Below are 27,922 nucleotides of genomic sequence, written 5' to 3' on the forward strand. Positions count from 1 at the left end.
TCTTCTGTCTTCAAGTTAACTGATTTTTTCCTGTGTCAGCTCCATTCTCCTGTTAGACCCATTCATAGAATTTTTTAACTTCAGTTTTTGTATTTTTCATTCCTAAAGTTTCCATTTTTTTGGTGACATTTTTTATTCCTTTGACGAGACTTCTACTTTTTCATTTCCTTCAAGCATATTAGTAATTGCTCATTAAAGTATTTTTACAATAGCAGCTTTAAACTCCTTGTCAGATAATTCTAACATCCTTCATCACAGTGTTGATGTCTGTTGATTTTCTTCTAATTTAATTTGAGATTTTTTTGGTTTTGGCCTAAGTGATTTTGGACGTATCTTGGACATTTTGGATATTGTGTCACAAAAGTCTGGATATTATTTAATCTTCTGTTTTAGTGGTCCTTCTCTGACACCGTGTCAGCAAGAAAACTAACATGATTTGCTGAGTGGGGTGATAATTCAGGCTCCCCAGCAGGCCTCTGCAGTGACCATCTTAGCTGGGACTGGAGGGGTGCCTCATTACTGTTCTTCATGTGGTCTCCGTTGACACTTTGGTTCTGTGCGTGTGTGTAGGGGGAACTCCTTACTTCTAGGTGAGGATGAAACTCCCAGAGCCCCAGATGGCCTCCTTTGAGGCCACCCTGGTGAGGGATAAGTGAGCATCATCATAGCTAGGCAAAGTTGGAAATCTGGGCTTTCAATTTTGCCTTTGCTGACAGTGGTGATACTGGGTCCATGGTTCTTATTCAAGGTATGTGTCTGAAAGTTTTTTGTATTGGCAGGATGCTACTTTCCCAGTCCTTTGTTTAGAGAGAGCAGCTTCCCTTGGCTTTTTTGGTCTGTGCTCATTGATGTCTTCTTCAGTACCCAGGCTGGAATAGATGAAGAAAAAGATAAACCAGAGAAGCCACCACTGTGTCATTCCTTGAGTCTCTAGGTTCTGAGAAGCCTTGCCTTTTTTTCTCCATCTTGATTAGTGATCCCAGCAGAAGTAGTTGTGTAGTAGTTGGTAGAAACATTTAAATGGGTTAAAAAGGGATATGTTGAAGGCAACACTATGGAGACAGTAAAGAAACTGTGATTTCCAAGGATAAGTGGGGAGAGAGGGATGAATAAGATAAGTACACAGAAATTTAGGGGCACTGAAGCTATCCTTCATGATACTGTAATGGTGGATACTTGTCATTATACATTTGTCAAAACCTATAGTATACAAAACACCAAGAGTGAACTTTAATATAAACTATAGACTTTGGTTAATAATGATGTATCAATGTATTGATCTTATCCGAAACATCTTATGAAAAATCCCAAACGAACTTTTTGGCCAACCTGGTAGGTTCATTAGTTGTAACAAATGTACCACTTTGATGCTGGGTATTGATGATTAGGGAGAGGGGTCTTGGGGGAAATCTCTATACTTTCTGCTCAGTTTTTCTGTGAATTTAAAACTGCTCTAAAAAATAAAGTCTAATTTATTACAAAGAAGCAAAAAATAATAAATATAGCATTTTTAAGAAAAAAAGTGTATGTTGTTGAGGAATTTGAGAAAGAGACCAACAGGCATTTTTCAAGAAGTTTGGCTCTGAATATGAGCAGAAAATGAAATGTTAGCCAGAGGAAGAAGTGGGGTCGAAGAAAGCTTTTTTTTTTTTAAATGGCATCTATTAAAGCAGGATGTAGCAGAGAGCGAAAAATGGAAAGGGTGTAAAAGGGAGCACAATTTCCAAAGCAGAAATCCTTGAGTAAGTGAAAGGGGATAAGCTCCAGATGCATGAGAGAGGAGGCTACGTTTGGAGAAAGAATCTAGGATAAAGAGAGAAAGATAGTTATTTGGGCAGAGAGTCATAAGCAGAACAGCACAAGAAAAGAACCTTATGAGGAATTATCTGTCTCACATATCCTTTCAGTTATGGGTACTCAGTATCATTTTAGTGTTACATTTATACATTTTTATAACCACAGGTGCTATTAACTTGCCCTCAGATAAAATAAAGGAGGAAAACTGCTCCTTTCCAAAATCTAAATCTAAATCAGGTTCAGATTTACCATGAAAATAGAATAATGTCAAAACAACACAGGTTAATAGGCAGGAAATAAGATTTTCTTAGACAATATAAATAGATATTGACTTACTGACAATGCACTGTTAATGACAGAAATCCAATAAACCAAGTATACTTCCTTCGAAATGTCCCTAAGAAAAGAACAGACTTTTCTCTATTTTGCTCATTTAGAGCCATTCACCATATTTAGCATCTGGTAGACCAACAACAATTAGCTTCTTTTTCTTACTTGACATTTTTAAATTTTGTGAAACATGGGAGTTCATAGTTACTAACTACCTAAGCTATTACTTTTCTCAAAAGAATTTTCCCTATTTCCTTTTCCTACTCTGCAATTTTGGTCAAGAGAATGAACCCCATTAAATGCAAGAACAATAGACAACATTATTGGTTATTTCAATGGCAGATAAGTTAGTTTAAAGGAATGAAATGCCAGTTCAGCTGTGAAGTGGTGTGATATGATGCTGGAAGCTTCTGAACATATTTTATGCTTGACAGTAATAATATTGAATTAATATGTCCCTGCAAGGCTTAGAAAATCTGGTTCAAATTTAGCCCAATTTATCAAGGTTTGGCAGAGTTATAAGAATTAACAAATCATGCTGTGACTTAAAATTAGCATTATGAATATTTAGTAGCTGTTAAAACTGTGTGCTAAATATATAAAATGTCACTGTCATCATACAAAAACACAGTTTCAAACATAAGAGAGGAAGGTTTATTACACAGTCCAGTATAGTACAAAATACAACATTTGATTTTGCTTTTTAAGACCAACGTCTTTATAAATGTTTTTTTATTAGTAATAAAAAGTCTTCCACATCTGCTGCAAAGATGTCAGCTCAGGATATCTTTCCTATGTCCAATCTGATTGTCCTTTTCATTACTCATAGCACATGGAAAATATACAGTGACACTCCATCCTTGTAACAGGCAGGAGAGTGCCCTTCCAGAGACTGTTTCTCCTTGTCTTGCTGTAGAATCCATGGGGGATCTGAAGGTTATATGCAGTTGTTTGAACCCTAACTGAATAAAAGTGGAAAATGCAATTCTTTGACAAATGTGTATGACATACATTTGTCCCTTGTAAGTCCGTTATGTACACTTTTATATCAGCAAATTGTAAAACTTTTGTTTTCATTTTTCTTTTTTGATCTGAAATTTAAAATAAAGAAAAAAAGCTTTCTAAATAAAATCAGAAAAATGAGGTCAAAGAAATTGAATAGAGTGATAAATGAGTGGCTATATCCATAGAGAGATTGTTAAAAGATTACTTATGATAGATAATTGGGATTCAAACCTTGCAGAAAGCTTGTAAAAATTTTCATGAAGAAACAGGTTTTTTGCAGGAATAAAGACTGGAAATGGCATTACTGGTTAATTTCTAGAGCAGTGATTCTCAGTAGAAGTGATTTTGCTGCTAGGGGGCATATGGCAATATCTGGTGATTTTTTTTCTATTACTGGGGAATAATTGACATATAACCTTATATTTAGGTGTACAGCATAATGATTTGATATTTGTATATATTGCAAAATGGTCACAATAACAGCCATCACCATACTTAGTTGCAATTTTTTTTTGAACTTTTAGGATCTACTTTCTTAGCAACTTTCAGATATGCAGTACAGTATTACTAACTACAGTCACCATGCTGTACCTTCCATTCACATGACTTATTTATTTTATAATTGGAAGTTTTTACTTTTTGAGCCCCTTCACCCATTTCGCCACCCCTTACCCCTGGCAACCGCCAATTTATTTTCTGTATCCGTTTTTCATGGAAAAATACTTTTAAGTGAGTGTTGTTCTCATGAAGTATCTTTGTCTATTTATAAAGATAAAAGCGAGGATATTAAGTTTTTTAGCCAAAAAAAAACGTTTCTTTCTGATTGCTTGGCCATTTCATATAAAGCCTTTTTTTAATCTCAGTCCAATTTGAATTATCTTGATAAGTTAAGTTTTTGTTTCACAGTGTACACATGGTTTAAGCATTAGTTAAATTCTGACATGATGTTTTCAAGCATGGAAAGAACTCACCTATGTATAGTTCAAACTTTGGAATTTGTAGGCAGCATCAGTTGATAATGAATCTTTTGAAATCACTCTTCCTTTGGAAACACAACTGATGAGTAATCTTTGTTTGGTTAAAAAGATCAGAACTAAAGAAAATAAAGTAAGATAAAATAAGAATAATACACTATTAGAAATGTAGTTTTAAAAAAGGTAGAGTGAACAAATACTAATTGTACTAAGAAAATTAGAAAATTTCTCTGAAATTATCAGAACATGATGGATAAACCCAGTGTTAATGAGTATATTGTAATGGGCATAGAAACAAAACAAGAACAAAACAAACAACCAAATAGCATTTTTATTATCACTACGCGTAACCAGCAAAACAGCTCTACCACATTTTTAATGAAAAGTATATATCTTGTATTAATGTGAAGTTGCCCAGAATTGATGCCATAAATCTTTTGACCAGAAAAGCCTTAGAAGAACACCTGGGGGAAAGCCCTGATAATCTGAGGGCTAGAGAAAGGGAAACCTCTTTGGATTCCCGGTCCTTACACAAGAAAAAGGAATAAAAATGGTGGAATTGTTTTCCAGACTCCTCTAATTCCTGGAGTGATGAAGAGGGGGCACAAAGAGGTAGGGACTTGCATAATCCTGGGGAAGAATCTTCTCTCTAATTGCCCTGGACTGAGGTTTGCCATATCATGAGAGTGGAGAAGAAAAATCCAATCAAATTACAGAGTGAATTAAAAAAAAAAAAAAAAAGACACCGGAACTCCACAGTTACTGAGTCTCTTTACCAAGTGTGTCCCTTGCCTGAGGTCTCTAGGTGCTGAAGAGGAGGTCTAAATAAGTCATGGCTGTGTCCTTGTTCTCTAGGCAAAGAGAATAGAGAGGAAGGAGGTGGGGGAGGGAACTCAGATGCAGTAATTGTACTGTGACCTTGATTAAAGTAGAAAACAGATTGTGTCTTGCTCAGAGAGGAGTGATCATTTATTTACAGTGACATGTGTTCTATGAACACCTTGTCAGACACTCCGGGACTGTCATGTGCTATAGATCTTGGGGAAATCAGAGGTTCCTGATACTGTCTTTCTGGGAGCTTGAGCCCAAAACAGATTTACTGTTAATGAATCATTACTTGTGGTCAATAGTCCTTGATTCTATCCTTCTAAGATAGGTGTTGTTAAATGAAGGTTTTTTTTACATGTATAAGCCTGTATTTGCCAAAGGTTAACTTGTGCATTTCTCTAGTTTGTGTACAAGTTTGAATAATTAATTTTGTAACTCAATGCTACTTTAGTTTTTTTTTTTTTTTTTTAAACATCTTTATTGAAGTATAATTGCCTTACAATGGTGTGTTAGCTTCTGCTTTATAACAAAGTGAATCAGTTATACGTATACAATATGTTCACATTTCTCTTCCCTCTTGCATCTCCCCCTCCCTCCCACCCTCCCCATCCCACCCCTCTAGGTGGTCACAAAGCACCAAGCTGATCTCCCTGTGCTATGCGGCTGCTTCCCACTAGCTATCTATTTTACATTTGGTAGTGTATATATGTCCATGACACTCTCTTACCCTGTCACATCTCACCCCACCCCCTCCCCATATCCTCAAGTCCATTCTCTGGTAGGTCTGTGTCTTTATTCCCGTCTTGCCACTAGGTTCTTCATGGCCTTTTTTTTTTTTTTTTTCCTTAGATTCCGTATATATGTGTTAGCATACTGTATTTGTTTTTCTCTTTCTGACTTACTTCACTCTGTATGACAGACTCTAACTCCATCCACCTCATTACAAATACCTCCATTTCATTTCTTTTTATGGCTGAGTAATATTCCATTGTATATATGTGCCACATCTTCTTTATCCATTCATCTGTCGATGGACATTTAGGTTGCTTCCATGTCCTGGCTATTGTAAATAGAGCTGCAATGAACATTTTGGTACATGACTCTTTTTGACCTATGGTTTTCTCAGGGTATATGCCCAGTATTGGGATTGCTGGGTCGTATGGTAGTTCTATTTGTAGTTTTTTCAGGAACCTCCATACTGTTCTCCATAGTGGCTGTATCAATTTACATTCCCACCAACAGTGCAAGAGTGTTCCCTTTCCTCCACACCCTCTCCAGCATTTATTGTTTCTAGATTTTTTGATGATGGCCATTCTGACCGGTGTGAGATGATATCTCATTGTAGTTTTGATTTGCATTTCTCTAATGATTAATGATGTTGAGCATTCTTTCATGTGTCTGTAGGCCATCTGTATATCTTCTTTGGAGAAATGTCTATTTAGGTCTTCTGCCCATTTTTGGATTGGGTTGTTGGTTTTTTTGTAATTGAGCTTTAATCCTTTGTCAGTTGCTTCATTTGCAAATATTTTCTCCCATTCTGATGGTTGTCTTTTGGTCTTGTTTATGGTTTCCTTTGCTGTGCAAAAGCTTTTAAGTTTCATTAGGTCCCATTTGTTTATTTGTGTTCTTATTTCCATTTCTCTGGGAGCTGGGTCAAAAAGAATCTTGCTGTGATGTATGTCATAGAGTGTTCTGCCTATGTTTTCCTCTAAGAGTTTGATAGTGTCTGCCCTTACACTTAGGTCTTTAATCCATTTTGAGTTTATTTTTGTGCATGGTGTCAGGGAGTGTTCTAATTTCATACTTTTACATGTAGCTGTCCAGTTTTCCCAGCACCACTTATTGAAGAGGCTGTCTTTTCTGTGCTGTATATGCTTGCCTCCTTTATCAAAGATAAGGTGACCATATGTGTGTGGGTTTATCTCTGGGCTTTCTATCCTGTTCCATTGATCTATATTTCTGTTTTTGTGCCAGTACCAAACTGTCTTGATTACTGAAGCTTTGTAATATAGTCTGAAGTCAGGGAGCCTGATTCCCCCAGCTCCATTTTTCGTTCTCAAGATTGCTTTGGCTATTCGGGGTCTTTTGTGTTTCCATACAAATTGTGAAATTTTTTGTTCTAGTTCTGTGAAAAATGCCAGTGGTAGTTTGATAGGGATTGCATTGAATCTGTAGATTGCTTTGGGTAGTAGAGTCATTTTCACAATGTTGATTCTTCCAATCCAGGAACATGGTATATCTCTCCATCTATTTGTATCATCTTTAATTTCTTTCATCAGTGTCTTATAATTTTCTGCATACAGGTCTTTTGTCTCCTTAGGTAGGTTTATTCCTAGATATTTTATTCTTTTTGTTGCAATGGTAAACGGGAGTGTTTTCTTAATTTCACTTTCAGATTTTTCGTCATTAGTGTATAGAAATGCAAGAGATTTCTGTGCATTTATTTTGTATCCTGCTACTTTACCAAATTCATTGATTAGCTCTAGGAGTTTTCTGGTAGCATCTTTAGGATTCTCTATGTATAGTATCATGTCATCTGCAAATAGTGACAGCTTTACTTCTTGTTTTCCGATCTGGATTCCTTTTATTTCTTTGTCTTCTCTGATTGCTGTGGCTAACACTTCCAAAACTATGTTGAATAATAGTGGTGAGAGTGGGCAACCTTGTCTTGTTCCTGATCTTAGTGGAAATGGTTTCAGTTTTTCACCATTGAGGACAATGTTGGCTGTGGGTTTGTCATAGATGGCCTTTATTATGTTGAGGAAAGTTCCCTCTATGCCTACTTTCTGCAGGGCTTTTATCATAAATGGGTGTTGAATTTTGTCGAAAGCTTTCTCTGCATCTATTGAGATGATCATATGGTTTTTCTCCTTCAATTTGTTAATGTGGTGTATCACATTGATTGATTTGCGTATATTGAAGAATCCTTGCATTCCTGGGATAAACCCCACTTGATCATGGTGTATGACCCTTTTAATGTACTGCTAGATTCTGTTTGCTAGTATTTTGTTGAGGATTTTTGCATCTATGTTCATCAGTGATATTGGCCTGTAGTTTTCTTTGTTTGTGACATCTTTGTCTGGTTTTGGTATCAGGGTGATGGTGGCCTCGTAGAATGAGTTTGGGAGTGTTCCTCCCTCTGCAATATTTTGGAAGAGTTTGAGAAGGATAGGTGTTAGCTCGTCTCTAAATGTTTGATAGAATTCGCCTGTGAAGCCATCTGGTCCTGGGCTTTTGTTTGTTGGAAGGTTTTTAATCACAGTTTCAATTTCAGTGCTTGTGATTGGTCTGTTCATATTTTCTATTTCTTCCTGGTTCAGTCTTGGCAGTTTGTGCATTTCTAAGAATCTGTCCATTTCTTCCAGGTTGTCCATTTTATTGGCATAGAGTTGCTTGTAGTAATCTCTCATGATCTTTTGTATTTCTGCAGTGTCAGTGGTTACTTCTCCTTTTTCATTTCTAATTCTATTGATCTGAGTCTTCTCCCTTTTTCTCTTGATGAGTCTGGCTAATGGTTTATCAATTTTGTTTATCTTCTCAAAGAACCAGCTTTTAGTTTCATTGATTTTTGCTATTGTTTCCTTCATTTCTTTTTCATTTATTTCTGACCTAATCTTTATGATATCTTTCCTTCTGCTGGCTTTGGGGGTTTTTTGTTCTTCTTTCTCTAATTGCTTTAGGTGCAAGGTTAGGTTGTTTATTCGGGATGTTTCCTGTTTCTTGAGGTAGGCTTGTATTGCTATAAACTTCCCTCTTAGCACTGCTTTTGCTGTGTCCCATAGGTTTTGGGTCGTCGTATCTCCATTGTCATTTGTTTCTAGGTATTTTTTGATTTCCCCTTTGATTTCTTCAGTGATCACTTCGTTATTAAGTAGTGTATTGTGTAGCCTCCATGTGTTTGTATTTTTTACAGATCTTTTCCTGTAATTGATATCTAGTCTCATAGTGTTGTGGTCGGAAAAGATACTTGATACGATTTCAATTTTCTTAAATTTACCAAGGCTTGATTTGTGACCCAAGATATGATCTATCCTGGAGAATGTTCCATGAGCACTTGAGAAAAATGTGTATTCTGTTGTTTTTGGGTGGAATGTCCTATAAATATCAATTAAGTCCATCTTGTTTAATGTATCATTTAAAGCTTGTGTTTCCTTATTTATTTTCATTTTGGATGATCTGTCCATTGGTGAAAGTGGGGTGTTAAAGTCCCCTACTATGATTGTGTTGCTGTCGATTTCCCCTTTTATGGCTGTTAGTATTTGCCTTATGTATTGAGGTGCTCCTATGTTGGGTGCATAAATATTTACAATTGTTATACCTTCCTCTTGGATCAATCTCTTGATCATTATATAGTGTCCTTCTTTGTCTCTTGTAATAGTCTTTATTTTAAAGTCTATTTTGTCTGATATGAGAATTGCTACTCCAGCTTTCTTTTGATTTCCATTTGCATGGAATATCTTTTTCCATCCCCTCACTTTCAGTCTGTATGTGTCTCTAGGTCTGAAGTGGGTCTCCTGTAGACAGCATATATATGGGTCTTGTTTTTGTATCCATTCAGCCAGCCTGTGTCTTTTGGTGGGAGCATTTAATCCATTTACATTCAAGGTAATTATCGATATGTATGTTCCTATTCCCATTTTCTTAAATGTTTTGGGTTTGTTATTGTAGGTGTTTTCCTTCTCTTGTGTTTCTTGCCTAGAGAAGTTCCTTTAGCATTTGTTGTAAAGCTGGTTTGGTGGTGCTGAACTCTCTCAGCTTTTGCTTGTCTGTAAAGGTTTTAATTTCTCCATCGAATCTGAATGAGATCCTTGCTGGGTAGAGTAATCTTGGTTGTAGGTTTTTCTCCTTCATCACTTTAAGTATATCCTGCCACTCCCTTCTGGCTTGCAGAGTTTCTGCTGAAAGATCAGCTGTTAACCTTATGGGGATTCCCTTCTGTGTTATTTGTGTTTTTCCCCTTGCTGCTTTTAATATGTTTTCCTTATATTTAATTTTTGACAGTTTGATTAATATGTGTCTTGGCGTGTTTCTCCTTGGGTTTATCCTGTACGGGACTCTCTGTGCTTCCAGGGCTTGGTTAACTATTTCCCTTCCCATATTAGGGAAGTTTTCAACTATAATCTCTTCAAATATTTTCTCAGTCCCTTTCTTTTTCTCTTCTTCTTCTGGGACCCCTATAATTCGAATGTTGGTGCGTTTAATGTTGTCCCAGAGGTCTCTGAGACTGTCCTCAGTTCTTTTCATTCTTTTTTCTTTATCCTGCTCTGCAGTAGTTATTTCCACCATTTTATCTTCCAGGTCACTTATCCTTTCTTCTGCCTCAGTTATTCTGCTATTGATCCCATCTAGAGTATTTTTAATTTCATTTATTGTGTTTTTCATCGTTGCTTGGTTCCTCTTTAGTTCTTCTACGTCCTTGTTAAATGTTTCTTGCATTTTGTCTATTCTATTTCCCAGATTTTGGATCATCCTTACTATCATTATTCTGAATTCTTTTTCAGGTAGACTACCTATTTCCTCTTCATTTGTTAAGTCTGGTGTGTTTTGACCCTGTTCCTTCATCTGCTGTGTGTTTTTCTGTCGTCTCATTTTGCTTATCTTACTGTGTTTGGGGTCTCCTTTTCACAGGCTGCAGGTTCGTAGTTCCCGTTGTTTTTGGTATCTGTCCCCAGTGGCTAAGGTTGGTTCAGTGGGTTGTGAAGGCTTCCTGGTGGAGGGAACTAGTGACTGAGTTCTTGTGGATGAGGCTGGATCTTGTCTTTCTGGTGGGCACGTCCACGTCTGGTGGTGTATTTTGGGGTGTCTGTGGCCTTATTATGATTTTAGGCAGCCTCTCTGCTAATGGATGGGGCTGTGTTCCTGTCTTGCTAGTTGTTTGGCATAGGGTGTTCAGCACTGTAGCTTGCTGGTCATTGAGTGATGCTGGGTCTTGATGTTGAGATGGAGATCTCTGAGAGATTTTTGCCGTTTGGTATTACGTGGAGCTGGGAGGTCTCTTGTGGACCAGTGTCCTGAAGTTGGCTCTCCCACCTCAGAGGTACGGCCCTGATGCCTGGCTGGAGCACCAAGAGCCTTTCGTCCACACGGCTCAGAGTAAAAGGGAGAAAAAATAGAAAGAAAGAAAGAGGCTATAATATAGTGAAGTAAAATAAAGCTATTATAAAGCAAAGCTATACAGACAAAATCTCACCCAGAAGCATATACATATACACTCACAAAAAAAGGAACAGGGGAAAAATTAATATATCCTGCTCCCAAAGTCCACCTCCTGAATTTGGGATGATTCGTTGTCTATTCAGGTATTCAACAGATGTAGGCACATCAAGTTGTTTGTGGAGTTTTAATCCACTGCTTCTGATGCTACTGGGAGAGTTTCCCCTTCTCTTCTCTGTTCGCACAGCTCCCGGGGTTCAGCTTTGGATTTGGACCCGCCTCTGCATGTAGGTCGCCTGAGGGTGTCTCTTCCCCGCCCAGACAGGACGGGGTTAAAGGAGCGGCTGCTTCGGGGGCTCTGGCTTACTCAGGCGGGGGGAGGGAGGGGTACAGAGGAGGCGGGGTGAGCCTGCGGCGTCAGAGGCCGGCGTGACGTTGCAGCAGCCTGAGGCACGCAGTGCGTTCTCCCGGGGAAGTTGTCCCTGGATCACGGGACCCTGGAAGTGGCGGGCTGCACAGGCTCCCGGGAGGGGCGGTGTGGAGAGTGACCTGTGCTCGCACACAGGCTTTTTGGAGGCGGCAGCAGCAGCCCCAGCGTCTCATGCCCGTCTCTGGGGTCCGCGCTGATAACCGCGGCTCGCGCCAGTCTCTGGAGTTCGTTTAGGCGGCGCTCTGAATCCCCTCTCCTTGCGCGCCGCGAAACAAAGAAGCAAGAAAAAGTCTCTTGCCTCTTCAGCAGCTGCAGACTTTTTCCCGGTCTCCCTCCCAGCCAGCTGTGGTGCGCTAACCCCTTCACGCTGTGTTCACGCCGCCAACCCCAGTCCTCTCCCTGCGATCCGACCGAAGCCCGAGCCTCAGCTCCCAGCCCTGCCCGCCCTGGCGGGTGAGCAGACAAGCCTCTCGGGCTGGTGGGTGCTGCTCTGCGCCGAGCCTCCGTGCGGGAATCTCTTCGCTTTTTCCTCTGCGCCCCTGTTACTGTGGGGTCCGCGCTGATAGCCGCGGCTCGCACCCGTCTCTGGAGTTCGTTTAGGCGGCGCTCTGAATCCCCTCTCCTCGCGCACCAGGAAACAAAGAGGGAAGAAAAAGTCTCTTGCCTCTTCGGCAGCTGCAGACTTTTTCCCGGCCTCCCTCCCGGCTAGCTGTGGTGCACTAACCCCTTCAGGCTGTGTTCACGCCGCCAACCCCAGCCCTCTCCCTGCGATCCCACGGAAGCCCGAGCCTCAGCTCCCAGCCCCACCTGCCCCGGCGGGGGAGCAGACAAGCCTCTCGGGCTGGTGAGTGCTGCTCGGCGCCGAGCCTCCGTGCGGGAATCTCTCCGCTTTGCCCTCCGCACCCCTGTTGCTGCGCTCTCCTCCGTGGCTCCGAAGCTTTCCCCCTCTGCCGCCCGCAGTCTCTGCCCGCGAAGGTCCTTCCTAGTGCGTGGAAATCTTTCCTCCTTCACAGCTCCCTCCCACTGGTGCAGGTGCCGTCCCTATTCTTTTGTCTCTGTTATTTCTTTTTTCTTTTGCCCTACCCAAGTACGGGGGGAGTTTCTTGCCTTTTGGGAGGTCGGACGTTTTCTGCCAGCGTTCAGTGGGTGTTCTGTAGGAGCAGTTCCACGTGTAGATGTATTTCTACTGTATCTGTGGGAAGGAAGGTGATCTCCGCGTCTTACTCTTCCGCCATCTTCTCCCCAACCCCCGCTACTTTAGTTTTAAAGGTTCTTGCCATAATTAGAGGACATGTCATAAGTACAGAAGTTATATAATGTATTAGAACACACATTAACAGGATTTGAGCACGTAAAACCGAACTGAAGAATTGGAGGACTAGTTAGGGATGCTAAATTTAAGTTGGAGCAAACAGTTTTCAGCATAATATGTTTATCTTTAATATTTCTTCTTTTTTATGATGAATAAATGGATCAGGAAACTTGCTACCAAATGCTGTAAAGTGATATCTAAGGTTTTCTTGTCAGTGGATTCATGCCATGAATCATCCAAATGCTCTCATTTTTAAGCCTTGTATGTGGAATGTATTTTGTTTTATGCCCTCTGTAAGGCTGAGGATCAGATGCATTCCAGATAAAGAAGGATGTTTACAGATCTATGAATTGTGATACCTACCCCGCAAATGCCCTATTTGCAAATAGGTTAGGCATAAAAGATAGCGATACAGGAGTGACATCAGTAAGATGTCAAAATTGGAAGCCCCAGACCTTCCTTCCTTCCTTCCACAGAAACACAGGTTCAATAACAGTACATACACCAATTTCCTTTATGAGAAATCCAGAAACCAGTTAACGGCTTTTCATCTTACGTAAGCATAAAACCAGCTGCATCAAGGCCGTTAGGAAAATCATGGTATCGTTTTGCCATAGTACCCTGACACAGTGCCATGTTATTGGTCAAACAAAAGAACAAAATTGGACCCCTATCTTACAACATACATAAAAATCCGCTCAAAAAGGATCAGAGACTTAAAAATAAGAGCTGAAACTGTAAATCTCCTAGAAGAAAACTCCTAGGAGAAGGGAAATCTTCATGATATTGGTTTTGGCAATGTTTTCTTGAATATGACACCAAAAGCATAGACAACAAAAATAAACACAAGTGGGACTACATCAAACTAAAAAATTCTTCTGCACAACAAAGGAAACAATCAATAGAGTGAAAAGCAACCCACAGAATGAGAGAAAATATTTGAAAACGACATACCTGACATGAAGTTGATCTCCAGAATGTATAAGCAACTCCTGCAACTCAATAGCAAAGAAACAGTGACTTAATTAAGAAATGAGAAAGGACTTGAATGATATTTCTCCAAAGAAGACATACAAATGGCAAGCAGTTATATGAGCTAAGAAAAGATGCTCAAAATCACTAATTATTGGGGAGATACAGTTCAAAACCACAATGAAATATCACCTCCCACCTGTTAGGATGGTCATTATCAAAATGATATAAAATAACAAGTGTTTTCATGAGGATGTGAGAATTTGGCACCCTTATACACTGTTGATGGGAATGTAAAATTGTGAAACCACTATGGAAAACACTGTGGAGCTTCCGTAAAAATTCAGAATAGAACGTCCACATGACAGCAATCCTACTTCTGGGTATTTATTCAAAAGAACTGAAAATGGGATCTCGAAGAGATATTTATGTTTCCAAGTTCACTGCAGTAATATTCACAATGGCCAAGTGGTAGAAACAACCTAAATGCCCGTGACTGGATGAATGGATAAAGAAATGTGGTATATACATAAAATAGAATACTATTCAGCCTTAAAATATAAGGAAATCCTGTCATATACAAACAACAACATGGATGAAACTTGAGAACATTATGCTAAGTAAAATTAGCCAGTCACAGGACAAATATTGCATGATCCCACTTATATGAGGTACCTAAAGTAGTCAAACTCATTGAAGGAAAGAGTAGAATGGTGGTTTCCAGGGGCTTGGGGGAAGTAGAAATGAAGGGTTGCTATTCAAAGGGCATAAAATTTTAGTCATGCAAAATAAAAAGTTCTAGACATCTGATTTAGAAGATTTTACTTATAATTAACACTGTACTGTTCACTTAAACATTTAAGAGGGTTGATCTCATGTTGTGTGTTTTAACACACACACAAAAGATGATGGAAAACTAGCATGTGTTTTATTTGAAAACATAACTATAATTTCTATGATTTCATGTCTATTTTAACTTCTAAATAAACTCTCAATCATTTTGTAGGCATGCCTATTGCCACCCCAAGATATCATGCCAAACATAGCATAGTAAACAAGGAGATGGTTTTAGAACTGGGGAGAAAAGGAATAGACAGAACTAGTTGGTAAGGTGCACAAATGTTCCTAGGTCAGAAGCAGTGCTGACTTTTCAGGTCTTCTTGAAGTTCAAATAGGATGGAGTCAAAGTAAGGGGATGGTGAAACACATTTCCACCCTAAATACACAAGGTAGGATTTTAAATTTGCATAAATGTAAATCATAGTCTTTTTAAAATTTATTCCATTTTTAAATGTTATTTTAAATTTTAAATTTCCGAAACTTTTTGATTCAGTTTTGAAAATGATACCTTAAAGTTTAAAAAACAGTACACTCAAAGGTCTAAAATTACTTTAGAATATGTTCTTGTCTAACTTAGTCATCATATTTTACAACTTTGCAAATCACTTACAGACACCCCTGCTCAGTTACACCATCAGATACTTACTCCTAACTGGCATTAACTCCATCTTCCTTGTACTCACTACAACTGGTGTGGAATTTTACTCAGCAGCATACATGAGAGAGCATTATTATTATCCTTCTTGTGTGAAATGCAAAGGCAGTGTTGTCAGTGGTTTGCTATTAGAAGTTTGGTCCTTGAGTGTTCCTACAGTAACTTGCTCAGGGCTTTGGGGTAGTGTTAGCTGGGACTGTTCCTCCTATAATAAAAGATTACTGTTGAGGAACTTATTATTGCTTTAGTGTCTAAGTCTACCCAGCACTCCGTGTTCTTTGTAGCCCTTCCTGATAAATCCTACCTTTTAATCCTTTTATACTTGCTACGTCTTTCTTTTAAAAGGGACCTCTTTTTTTTTTTTTTATGTTGACAGGTCAGAATTGTGCCAGTTCATTTAAGGAATGTGTAGCCCTGCACACAATCTCTACAGAGAGACCACCCTTTAAAAAGACATACTTGCCCTTCTTTGAATTCCTTCAAATAGTTTATGCTACATATTTACATTTTACTCCATGGCTTCCTCTGGAAAAGAAATATGGTCATGCAACTGCACAGCTTGCAAATTCAGCTTTAAATTTCTCTGTGGAAGCCTGCAGATGCACAGAAATTAAATACAGTAGAATTATGTAGGAAATGAATGATCTGTAAATTCATTTGAAATGCTCATAGGCACCCCTTTCCAAACTGGGGTACTTTTAGTGATATGCTGTGTTGATTTCCTTGTATGTCACATTACATTGGGTTTGTATGTCTCATTATGCAATGTTATCACTTTATGGTGCTGTGGCTTTCATGGTGACACTGTGAACATAATGTAATGTGATGTGCCATGGCTGTGAAATGCCATTAAACTATGACACTCTAGAGACTCGGTGAATTATGCCATTTCACTGCTGCAATTTCAGGAGGCAGAGAAAACTGCAGGAGGCCCTTGCCTTGTAGGGATATCTGAATTTGCTTATCTACCTCATTTGAGTCATGTGAAGCTATATATTGGTAGATTACTAATACTGCTAATACCACAACCATTTGAAGTTCATAATAGGAAGCTCACTTGTCCCTAAATTTGTTGTTGTTACACTTTTTCATTTTTATAATTATGGAGCAATAATAAAAGAAAGTATCTGTGTCATCTGACCCAGTACTTTCCTCATGTTTGCCAAGAAGGGAGGAAACGGCTCTTTCTAAACCTGGCAGTTGCCTGGGAGGATGGGTCGAATGTTATAGGGACAATTCCGAGGTTTGTGACTGTTATTGATACCAGGCTTTGCTCTTCAGTCTCTGGCTTTATCATGAATCTTCTGGTCCACAGAGACCTTCCAAGTAGTACAACCTTGGGTTTTTCTTCCTTTTGATTCCGCACTGCAATGATTTGTTGCAGGAAGAACTTTCGTGTCATGATATCACTGAGTTGGAAGAAGACATGCAACTTTTTCTGCTCATCCAGTCTTGGCATCTTTAATGAAAAAGAAATATTTCTTTAAAACCAATTTATTTTTTGGCCGTACCACGCGGCATCTTAGTTCCCCTGCCAGGGATCGAACCTGCACCCCCTGCAGTGGAAGTGAGGAGTCTTAACCACTGGACCACCAGGGAAGTCCCTCTTTAAAACCAGTTTTACTGAGAGCCAATCAAGACTGGGTCCTTTGCAGGAATTCTCTGGTGGCTACCATTTGCGTTGAAGTAAATTATGGTTGTGGTTTTTTAGAGACTGGATAACTTAAACCCAGCAACAACAATACTTGGTCACATTCCATTTGTAAGACATTACGTTTTTGTAAACATGATCTACTTTAATTCTCACGATAAATATAATACACATTATTGTATTTTATAGACTAGGAAACTACCACTGATCCAGATTTACTCATTCCCCTGTGGTTCTTTTCAGACCACATCCTTATTGCTGCTGTTACTTCATCCTGTTAAAAATTATTAGGGAGGTATTTCTACCTAATTATTTATTTGTATGTGTGTTTTAATTTCAGTATCAAAAAAGTATTCACCATGACATCAAAAATATCAGCCTGATGCGTTTGTACAAAACAGGCCAATTAGTGTAAATGTTGCCACAAGTTGTTTAATCATTAGTTGTAATAAGGATGCAGAGTCCTGAGAGCTGTGTGTTTCTTAGATGAGTCACGTCACCAGTCATCATTTGAAATCCTCTTTGGACTTAAATGTGATGAAGGACGCATGCAGAGAACATGCCTAGGTTCAGAGGGAAGAGTCCTCCCTCTCTTCATAAAAAAGCCTCATCTTGCATTTTGCTCCCAGTTTTCTCTTACATATTACCTATTTTTACCACCTACAGAAATCTAATGCTGCTTCACGTTTTCTTTTTTTCTCCTGTTATCAGGTTAAATGACTTCCTTTTATACTTACATATAATTCCATGAATGATATATTTCCTGAATTAATTAAAATACACCTTCCATGCCTTTGATGAAAAATGTAGGGTATAATGTAGCCAAGCTCTCCTGTAAAACTTGACCTTGACGTCAACATTTTTCAACTGCAAGAGGGTGTTTCCTAAGCCCATTTAATTTGATGTTATGTTTCGTCAGTGAATGAATGCATCCTAATTTTTCATAGTGAAGTTCATGTGCTTATAATATTTACTAAGACATTAATAACTTTGAAATATTCACACGAAGCACCCAGATTACTGGCATGATAATACGCTGTAGGAGTATTCCCAAATAAAAGAGTTCCTGCTGCGTAAATTGGCTTAATTGGTTCTCATTTATCTCCATAGGGTATAGAATTCTTTCATGAAAACATAGATGTTGTAGATTCAATTGTAATTTCTTAGTAAAATAAAGTATTTTCAATACTTATGTGTGTGTGTGTGTGTGTGTGTGTGTTAAATCTGTAAGATTGTAAAATAGGACTATCAAGTCCAACTAGTATGGATCCATGATCCATGGAACCCCTTCATGTTCTAGCTTTATTTGTAATTCTTTATACCTTAAATATCCAAGCTTTTACTTCCACTTTAGAGATACTCTGTTTTTTTGGCCAGTCCTTCTATAGTAGTTTTCTATTGTTGCATATCAGATTATCCCAGACTTAGTGGATTTGCACAGCACACATTTATTATTTCACAATCTCTGGGTCAGGATCCAGACAAGGCTTAGCTGAGTTCTCTGCCCAGGGTCTACCCATGCTGAAGTCAGGCTATGTTCTCATTTGGAGGCTTTACTGGGGAGAATCCACTTCCAAAATCATCCAGGTCATTGGCAGAATGCATTTTCTTTTGACTGTATGACTGAGGGTCTTAGTTTCTTACCAGTTGTTGGCTAGAGACCACCCTCAGCCCACCGTATGGCCCTCTTCATAGCGGGTTACAACATGGCTGTTTGCTTCTTCAAGGCCAGCAAGACAATCCCTCTCTCCAGGCTGCTAGAATGGAGCCTTATATAATGGGACATAACCATGGGAGTGACCTATTCTGTTGGTAAGAAGCACATCATAGTTTCCACCTCCACTCAACGGGAAGTGATTATAGAAAATGTGATCTATTGAGGTTCCCCTTAGGGTTTGTACAAGACAGGACACTCTCCCATTGCATTGAGGAAATCCATCAGTTTAAAATACACCAACTATCTATTTTATTCACATTTTTCTGTGTTTCATATGGGAGACAGGTTGTTCTTAGGTTACTGTTCCTTGCTGCTATATCAAGGGCACTTTCTGGAAGGAAACACATGAAGTGGAAATTTTGAGACTTGAGAACAATAATGAATTTTTTGGTCTCTTCTTTCTTATTGGTACCTTCCAGTAGAATGTTATCAATATTCTTTAAACTTTCCCAATTTTAACTGCATAGGATTTGAGTGGTTTATATTACCCCATATAAAATAGTGATATGACAATAATAATACCAATTGCTATTATTTGCTCTGTGTGGTTCTTGTAAATATTGTCATTTACTCTTTATAGCATCACTGAAATGGAAGCATCACAACGTCCATTTTCAGAGATGAGAAAACTAGGATTAGAGAGTTTTGTGCATGTGCCCAAAGTAAAAACTCATAATTAGCAAAATGTATTTTTTAACTGAGGTCTGGCTAAAACCAAAGCACTCATACTCATTAGAGTTATTTTAATGTGATAAAATACTATACGGATGTTCCTAAGAAGAAAATTATCTTTCTTTTGTATTTAAAGAAACTTTTCTGAACATACCCAACATCTAGTATATTGTTTTTACTTTTTGATTTGGGAGCCTAATGAATAGTACAATTCTGGAATTCTAGAACTGTCCATAACAGAATTGCTCAATCCTGGACTTCTGACATTTTGTTAAAAATTGCTTTGTTTTGAGGGGCTGCTCTATGCATTGCACGATGTTTAATGGCATCCCTTGTGACAAGCAAAAATGTTTCCAGACATTGCCAAACGTTCTGGAAGTGGGAAGTGGGAGGTGTCAGAATCACCTGGGTTGGGAACCACTGTTGTACAGTGAACTCTAGTCCCTTTAAAGCTCCTGACTCTAGCTCTGAGACTTTCTCCGTAGGAATATTTTTAAGATGGTGTTTCTCTAAATATGATATCTACCGTTTTTCCCCTTCATTTACACCTTTTCAAAACCACTGTTTTTTTATGATTACCTGTGTTAACTTATCATTTAAATAATTGCATATTTTATTTATCAAATATTGAAATAAAGCCAGGAAAAAGAACTTCCTTGGACAGACTTGGAATCCACTCTGATTTCCTGCCATTCTAAAATCCTAGCAGCTTTGTCCAGGAACTGATTTTTAACTCTTTCCATGTCAAATGTAACAACTTCTGCTATTCATGTTCTGTATCTGACCCAGTCTCAAAACCCATTTTTGTTTTAGCAACTAAATTGTCTACTTTCCCGTGCTTGCTTTGCAAAGCAAAGTTAGTCCCAATCTTGTTTCTTGCTTAATAACACCCTCTCTTTCTGTTGACATTTATGTTGAACTTTATTTGCTGTTTGACTAGTGGAGGAGTCTGGTATTACCTAGACTAAAGGGAGAGAGTTGGTCCCCCTGAGAATAAACACATGTATAATTACCTTCATCATTAGCTGGGACCTTAATTTTATACCCTATTTAACGTAGAAAATAAATTTTATATTTGTGGGTAGATGTCTTTATGCAGTTTAAGCTTAAGCCTTTAAAACGAAATTTAAAATGAAAAAAAAAATAGAGAAGAAAAAATAAACTTTGAGTTAAAAGAGAACAGTGCAATTCACAAGCTTGGAACTTTCTCAGTGGTCTCTTTTCAAAGCATATACAGAATGATAAATGAGATTTGATTGTTGTTGTTTGTTTGTTTCATTCAAAGATATGAGCATTTGATTCTATTCTTTGTTTACTTTATCAGGATATTTCCTCAACCAGAACAATATAGCTCCTTTATTCCCTAATTCTGTGATCATTTTTGTCATATTTTGGTTTTGATTTTTTTTTTTAATTGAAGTAAATGTTCTTTGATTTTCCCTTTTTGGTATGCTTATTTATTTTTGTTTGTTAGTTAAGCAAGCATAATTTAGAAAAGTGAAATTTGTTTCTTCACCTTTTTCACCTGCTTGGAGAAGTAAAAATTTGTATTCTGAAAAGGCTGGATATAAATTTACATTTGTACCATCACTGAAAAAATGAAAAATACTAAGAAAATAATAATGTAAATCAGAATAAGTTGGAAATATTTAGTCTCAAGAGAAAGTAAATATAAGGAGTGTGATTATAGTGATAACAGAAGGACTGTTTTATAAGGTGAGCGAGTAGGTAGGGAATTTCAAAGTCTATGCTACCTGTGAACCTAGGTGGAAACTTGTCTGAGCAGGGTTCCCATTTATCAACTCTATCTTGATAGTGTTGATAAAATCAATGTTATAAATCAAATTACAGTTTAAAGAAGTTTTAATATTGTCAACATATTTCTAATTCAGAAGGACCTCCTCTCGGTTTGTATTCATTGCTTTTCTGCATGTGAGTGTATATTGTATACACATGTACATAGAGAGTGGAAGAGTGGATCATGTGCTGTGGTTCTCTCTCTTTTACTATTTGTGCATGTCAATCAGGATTTAAATTAAATTCTAAACAATGTCATTATTTCACTTTCAAACACATGTTAAGATTGCACTTAGATTTGTCATTGCGTGTGCAAGGTTAGATCCTCTTGCTATGTAGCTCTGGATCTTATATTTGATCCAAAATCTTCTTTCTAAGAAAGCATATTTCTCATTTCTTCGTGTGATATCAGTCTGTCTTTCTTCCTCCTTATCCTCCCTCTGGCATCCCTATGGCCTGTTGGAACATGGTTAGAAATTGAACTCCAAGATATTTCTGTCTATCAGGGTGGTCTCAGTTATACTACAGTAAAAACAGTAACCTCCCCATCTCAGTGTCTTAAAGCAAGAAAGGTTTTATTTTTGCTCTTGCTGTGTGTCTAGAAGGGGTCACTGGGGATTACCTTAGACGTCACCGCCACTCTGGGTCCTGTGCTGATAGAACAGCCACCACCTGGAACGCTGTCTCTGTGGCAGAGAGAAAGAGGGACCAGTGAATTGCACATGGGCTCCTTAACTATTGTACTAGAAGTCTTTCTTACATTTCCATTCACATTTCACTGGCCAAAGAAGTTAACTAGCTGCTTCTTACTTCTCGAGTGCAGAGAACATGATTCTTTGATTGCCCTGATGGAAAGTGAGAAATACGTGTGAACAACACCAATGCACTATTGACAATCACCACTTACCCTTTAGTTCACAAAATATTAAGTTCACTTTCCTTCCTACATGCAGAACACACTAACCTCCCTCCCAAGCTAGATGGCCTAAAAGTCTGATCCAGTCACTGGGTCCAACTCAAAGCCCAAGAGATTTAAATCATGTCCAGTTCTCAGGAGTGCCCTCTGAGACTTGAGACTTGTGAACTCAGGAGACATTTGCTGTCCTCTCCTCCCCTTTATACTCCTGATGTACATCTGCAGTACATGTTCTCATTCATGAAGGGGAAGGTTGGGCAACCAACAGCCATCATTATCCCACGACAGCCTGGAAGCTCACTAACTTGGACTGTTTGGTTCCTCCACCCCAAGGGTGGGGAACAGTCATTGACTGAGCTCTGGTTACTCTTTGCAGTGCCTACCCATCCATCGTGTCTCCAGGCTCTTCCTTTTCCGTTATCCTGCTTGGCCATATCTGAAGTTGGAGAATATGCCCCCCTTGGAGATGAGCAGCTTTCTCAGCCTGCTTTCTGCTTGTAGGCTGCTGGGGTCCAAGGGTCGTTTTATGTCTCAGATGGTCATAGTCTCTTTTACTTCTGGCAAGTTGTGGTTTTGACATAGAAACACTCTCAGAACTGTCAGCTTCTTACTGATTTGATTTCAGTGCAGTTCCGTGTATCAGTGTGTACATTCATTGTTTCTTTCCAGACATACTTTCCATATTAGCTATATCTGTAACCTTTCTTGCCCCTATGCCTCTCTCATTATCTTTCTACTTAACTGTGGGTCGCTGAGCCTATCAGGTCTTGGAGAGAGAGAGTCACAGAATTTTCTCTTTTCTCTGGGACATTTTGCCCAATTGAAATGAGTTCCTGGGTATTTATCTTTTAGTTTCACCTTTACTTAACATCTCTTTATTCCTCCAGCTTGTACACCTACTCTGGATATCATTTCAGTCGTTGCAAACTGGTATGAAAGAATGCATTAGTCATGGTTCTTGGTTGCCAGGAACCAAAGTTGAGTCTGGCTGATTGAGCAGAAATGGTGTCTATTAAAAGAATATATGGTAGCTCACAACTTTTTTGACGTGAGAGAACCAAGCTTCAAGCAAACTTTCCAGGAATAACACCAAACTCTTTCCTGCAGACTTCACTCGATGAGGCATCACTGATGCTGCTGCCAGCCCTGGGCCAACGTTGGGAAGTTCCACGACTGCCGTTGCCTGATCGAAGGTGGCTCTGTGCTGGGGACTTTTGCTTGCTGCTGCCCTCACAATTTGATGCCCAGCCACTACTGCCCTTGGGGACAAAATTACTTTTGGATGGACCTACCTCTTAAAGTTGCTCACTTTTGAATTCAAGTTCTTAAGAAGTTTTCTGGATTCTGCCTTAGGAGGTCAACTCATAAATCTGGAAATTAATCAAACATAGCAAAGTTGTTCCAAAAATACTGGGTAGGAAAAATAAAAGGCATCCATGATCTCATCTTGTTTTTAGCCATTCATCTAGAAGTTCAGTGGATCTCTCCTAACACTGAAGATTTCTCCAAAATCCTGCATGTAGGTTCTGGACTTTCACAAGAAGTCCCTTTATTAACTAGATACTACATCTGAAAGTTTCCAATTAGGATAGTTCCGCATAGGCATCCATACCTGAGTGTGATAGCACCTTACCAATAACAACATTCATATGCAGAAAACTACTTTTCATATCCACTTTTTATTTCATCTTTGATGTTAGCATTATTGTTATAATACTTTTCACTTAACAAAATAGGAAATAAATGTACATAGGCTTTGTGACTTGACTAAGTTTATCTCTACAGAGTTGAGAATTGAATCCAATTTTGGGGTTCTGAAATTCGTGTTCAACAGGCTACATTTCAACTATGCATTGATACTAGAAAAACAATAGGCTCAGAGAGGAAGAGATAGAAGGGGACAAAGCTCTAATATGTGTGTTGGGGGCTTCCCTGGTGGCACAGTGGTTAAGGATCTGCCTGCCAATGCAGGGGACACAGGTTCGAGCCCTGGTCCGGGAAGATCCCACATGCCATGGAGCAACTAAGCCCGTGCGCCACAACTACTGAGCCTGTGCTCTAGAGCCCGCGAGCCACAACTACTGAAGCCTGCACACTTAGAGCCCATGCTCCGCAATAAGAGGAGCCAACGCAATGAGAATCCCATGCACTGCAACGAAGAGTAGCCCCCACTCGCCGCAACTAGACAAAACCCGCTCGCCGCAACTAGAGAAAGCCTGCACGCAGCAACGAAGACCCAATGCAGCCAAAAAAAATAATAAAATAAATAAGAGGGTTAACATAAATTATAAAAAAAAATCATTAATATGTGTGTTGATGGGTGAGAGGAAAGATATGGATAAGGAGATAGTAGAAGGGTATGGAATATGAAAACTCTGTGTCATGAGGGAGTATTGAGAAACTCAAGTCATCTATATCATAGTGCAAGTCCACAGAAGGAAATAAACCTGGGTGTGGGAAGGGAGATAAAATAAATTAACACCATATACCTCTTAATTAGCAGCAGACTTCTGACTACTTTTTGTAGAATTTCATGTTTTTGTGAAATTTGATGCCACACAAATATTACACTCCATTAGTTTCCCCAAAATCACACTGGCTATTTTCTTCAAATTCAGTGTGTCTTCCTTACAGTGTTAATGAGTTGTCTAAATATTAGCATTTTCTAATAGCAGCATTTCTTGGCAGTTTTAAGATTCACTCAAGTTCAAGATATGGTTGAAAACATGGTTTTATAAATTATCTTACTTCAAGTTGACACCTTTTGCCCAATGGAACTCTTGCTTTGTAGCTCTACTCACCAACTATTATTGCACCGTGACATTCCCCAAACAAATATTTTGTTTTTTAACAGGTGTATGATGTTTCTTTAAAAAATGAAGGGAAAGACACAGAAAATAGTAGTTTCAGTGTTGATTCATCTCTCATATATAGTGCACTGTGCTAAGTTCAGCTATTTGAATTTATTTTTTGGTTTAGAAAATTGAGCTCATTTGCTGTTGGCCACCTCTGACCACCATCATCTTTTCTCCTGACATTGAATCATCGGTTGATTCTGATCTGCCTATTTCAGGTTCTGCAGTATATATTGAAATTTCTACAGTGCCTTTCCTTACCAAAAAAGTACAAGAGTGGCAGCAAAAAACTACTATCAAGATCTATTTCCAGTATGGATAGCTCATAAGAGAGCCTGCAGCCTTTGAGAGCATTTGCTTTTCCACTTTATCAGTTGGGAGAGATTACTGAGGATACTTATCCTTTCAATAACGCAGGAGCCTCCTTGTCTTTAGAAAATTAATCAGGTTTCTGCCCTTTTTCAAGCCCACCCTATTTTTAAACAAAGATGTTACCACATATTAAGGTATGATAGTTCCAATTTATGTGTCATATTGTATTTCTTAAATTAGATTCATTTAGACTTTGGGATCAGGCGGATTAAATTATGATTTAAATGCCAAATTTAATTTGGTCTTAAAAAGATTTCTTATCTGCAAGAGAAGCTCATTATGTTTATTATGTTGACCTTTTCACTATATGTCTGTTTTTTATATTTTTGTTTATTTCTTAACTGTAATTTCAGACTCAGAGTATCTCGACACTTTCAAGGAATTTTGAAGCACATGGTTACATTTGTGTGTGTGTGTGTGTGTGTGTGTGTGTTATTTCCATGATGAAACTGGATAATATCTTATAATCATATGGCTTTTGTTTCTTTAACTTTCCTGAATCCCCTAGTCTTATTACTGAGCCTGTCCAGGAGAGCTTATCCTCAGTATCTATGCTTCATTTGGTTATCTTATTTACCATGATGATGCATTGTCTTTTTTATGCAGATGATATCCTGATTTATCTCTTTCAGTGAACTTTTCTGCAGCAATTTCAAAGCTGTCAGGCTGGCAGACTAAGATTAAAGATTAAAAGGCCTAGCATTTCCACAACAAAGTACATACAAACACAACAGCCAGTTAGAGATCTTCCCTTGATTTAACAATATTTGGGTTCTCATTTTTGTGGGAGCAGACTCTTCTGTAGAAGAAGTGCAAAACCAAGGTCATGGAGGAATGCACTCTAGAGGTATTCCAGGGGGATATTATTCACCGGTTGCTTAAATGTTTCATTTAACTTCTAAGGAACATTGATCAACCATGACCATTGTTCTCTGGGACTGATTTATAAGTACAGGAATAGCCTGAGAGCATCACATTGCTAGATTAAATGTCAGGAAATGAGTGGGGAAAATGTTAAGAGAGAGAAGAAAACCCAGAATTTTCTGCAGCCAGAAATACCTCCTTTACCATCTTCTAAATGTTGGAGTTAGTAGGGCCTGACTTTTGACTTTTTAAAAATTATCATTCTACCCCTGCCCTCAAGTCCAATTCATTCTTGTTGGTTTAAATGTCATCAATATTTTCTGATGCCTATACTTACATCTCCAGCCCTGACGCATTTTCTACGATGCATACTTATGTAATAACTTATTTGAATATTACATGGAAATGTCATAGTTATCTCTCATGTTTATCATCATAAACTAGCTTGCCTTTAGTCTAGTGTTTCCCATCTCGAGTAAAAGCCGTATCTATTCAACTAATTGCTCAAGCAAGACACCTAGGAATTGTCCTTGACACTTGCACATCTAATTCACCAGCAGGTTGGGTTGATTCTGCTTACAAAAGGTTTCCTCGTATCATCTGTTTCTCTATGTTTTCAGTGCTGACCCTCTACTCTGATCAACCACCATCTCTTATCTGGTTTATTGGTTTCCCATTTCATTCTTGCCTCGTTTTAATGCACTTGCTACATAATAACCAGAAATATATTTTGAAAAGCTAAAACACACTTATTACTTCACTGCCTAGAACACTGTCATCACCTTTTATTGCACTTAAAACAAAAGCTGGATTTTTTTTTCCAGAATCCTGCATGGATTCTCTTCCTAGTTCTTCCTAGTTGTAATTTGTATGAACTTCAGGGTGTAATCTCTTTGCCCCTTAGTTTGCTCATTTTTAAAATGAGAATGATCATGGTGAAAATACACTTGTCAGAGTTCTTGAGAAAATTAAATGAGTTAACTATGTAAGCAACTAGGATAGTGTCTTGAACACAGTAAGTGTCATATAAGAATTTGCTATTGTCCTTGAATCGACCTTCCAAACCTGGCATCATTTGGCCTCTGCTTTTCTCTTCAATCTCATCTTGTACCACTCCACTGAGATCCAGCCATGTTGCCTTTTGTTCAGTATTTAATTATTTATTCAATTATCCTCATGAATCAGCTGCTTCCCCATTTTCCTGCCAATAGGCCTCAGTTTAAATATCATCTTGAACGCCATAGAAACAAAATTCTTTCATTTGCTCTAGCTGTTGCAACTCAGTGACTCAGACCATCCTTGGGCCAGAACTAGGAGAGCACAAAGGGAGGCGGGGGGTGATGGGAAAGACCCCCTTATACTCTCTTGCTCATGGTGGCCCTTATTCCTGATTCTATGTCCAGAAAGACAAGGCTCATCAGAGCTTTTGTTGCCTATGATACCCTGCTGGGGTCTCATTCTCAGATCCATGTCAGGACAGGAAGTAGAAAAGAAAAACAAAACAAAACTCCCCCCTGGGCTCTCACTTCATACAGGTTGCTTCTTCAAATTTTGACTTCACTTCCCAATCAACTTGATTTTGCTTCCTTTTCAGAGTCTTCTGGTAGTTGCTCTTTCTGCTTACCCAGCATTTTGAAGTGTAGTGGGCTTATTCCCTCTTACCCAACCCTGGAAGTACATATAACTCATCTCTCAGGTAGCTTAGCTCATCAGTGATAATTTCTTCCAACTTCCCTGTTTGTAGACACTTGGGATCATCAGATGCAGCTCACCGTAAGCCCT

This window comes from Eschrichtius robustus, chromosome 18 (assembly GCF_028021215.1).
Source record: "Eschrichtius robustus isolate mEscRob2 chromosome 18, mEscRob2.pri, whole genome shotgun sequence".
Lineage (NCBI taxonomy): Eukaryota > Metazoa > Chordata > Mammalia > Artiodactyla > Eschrichtiidae > Eschrichtius > Eschrichtius robustus.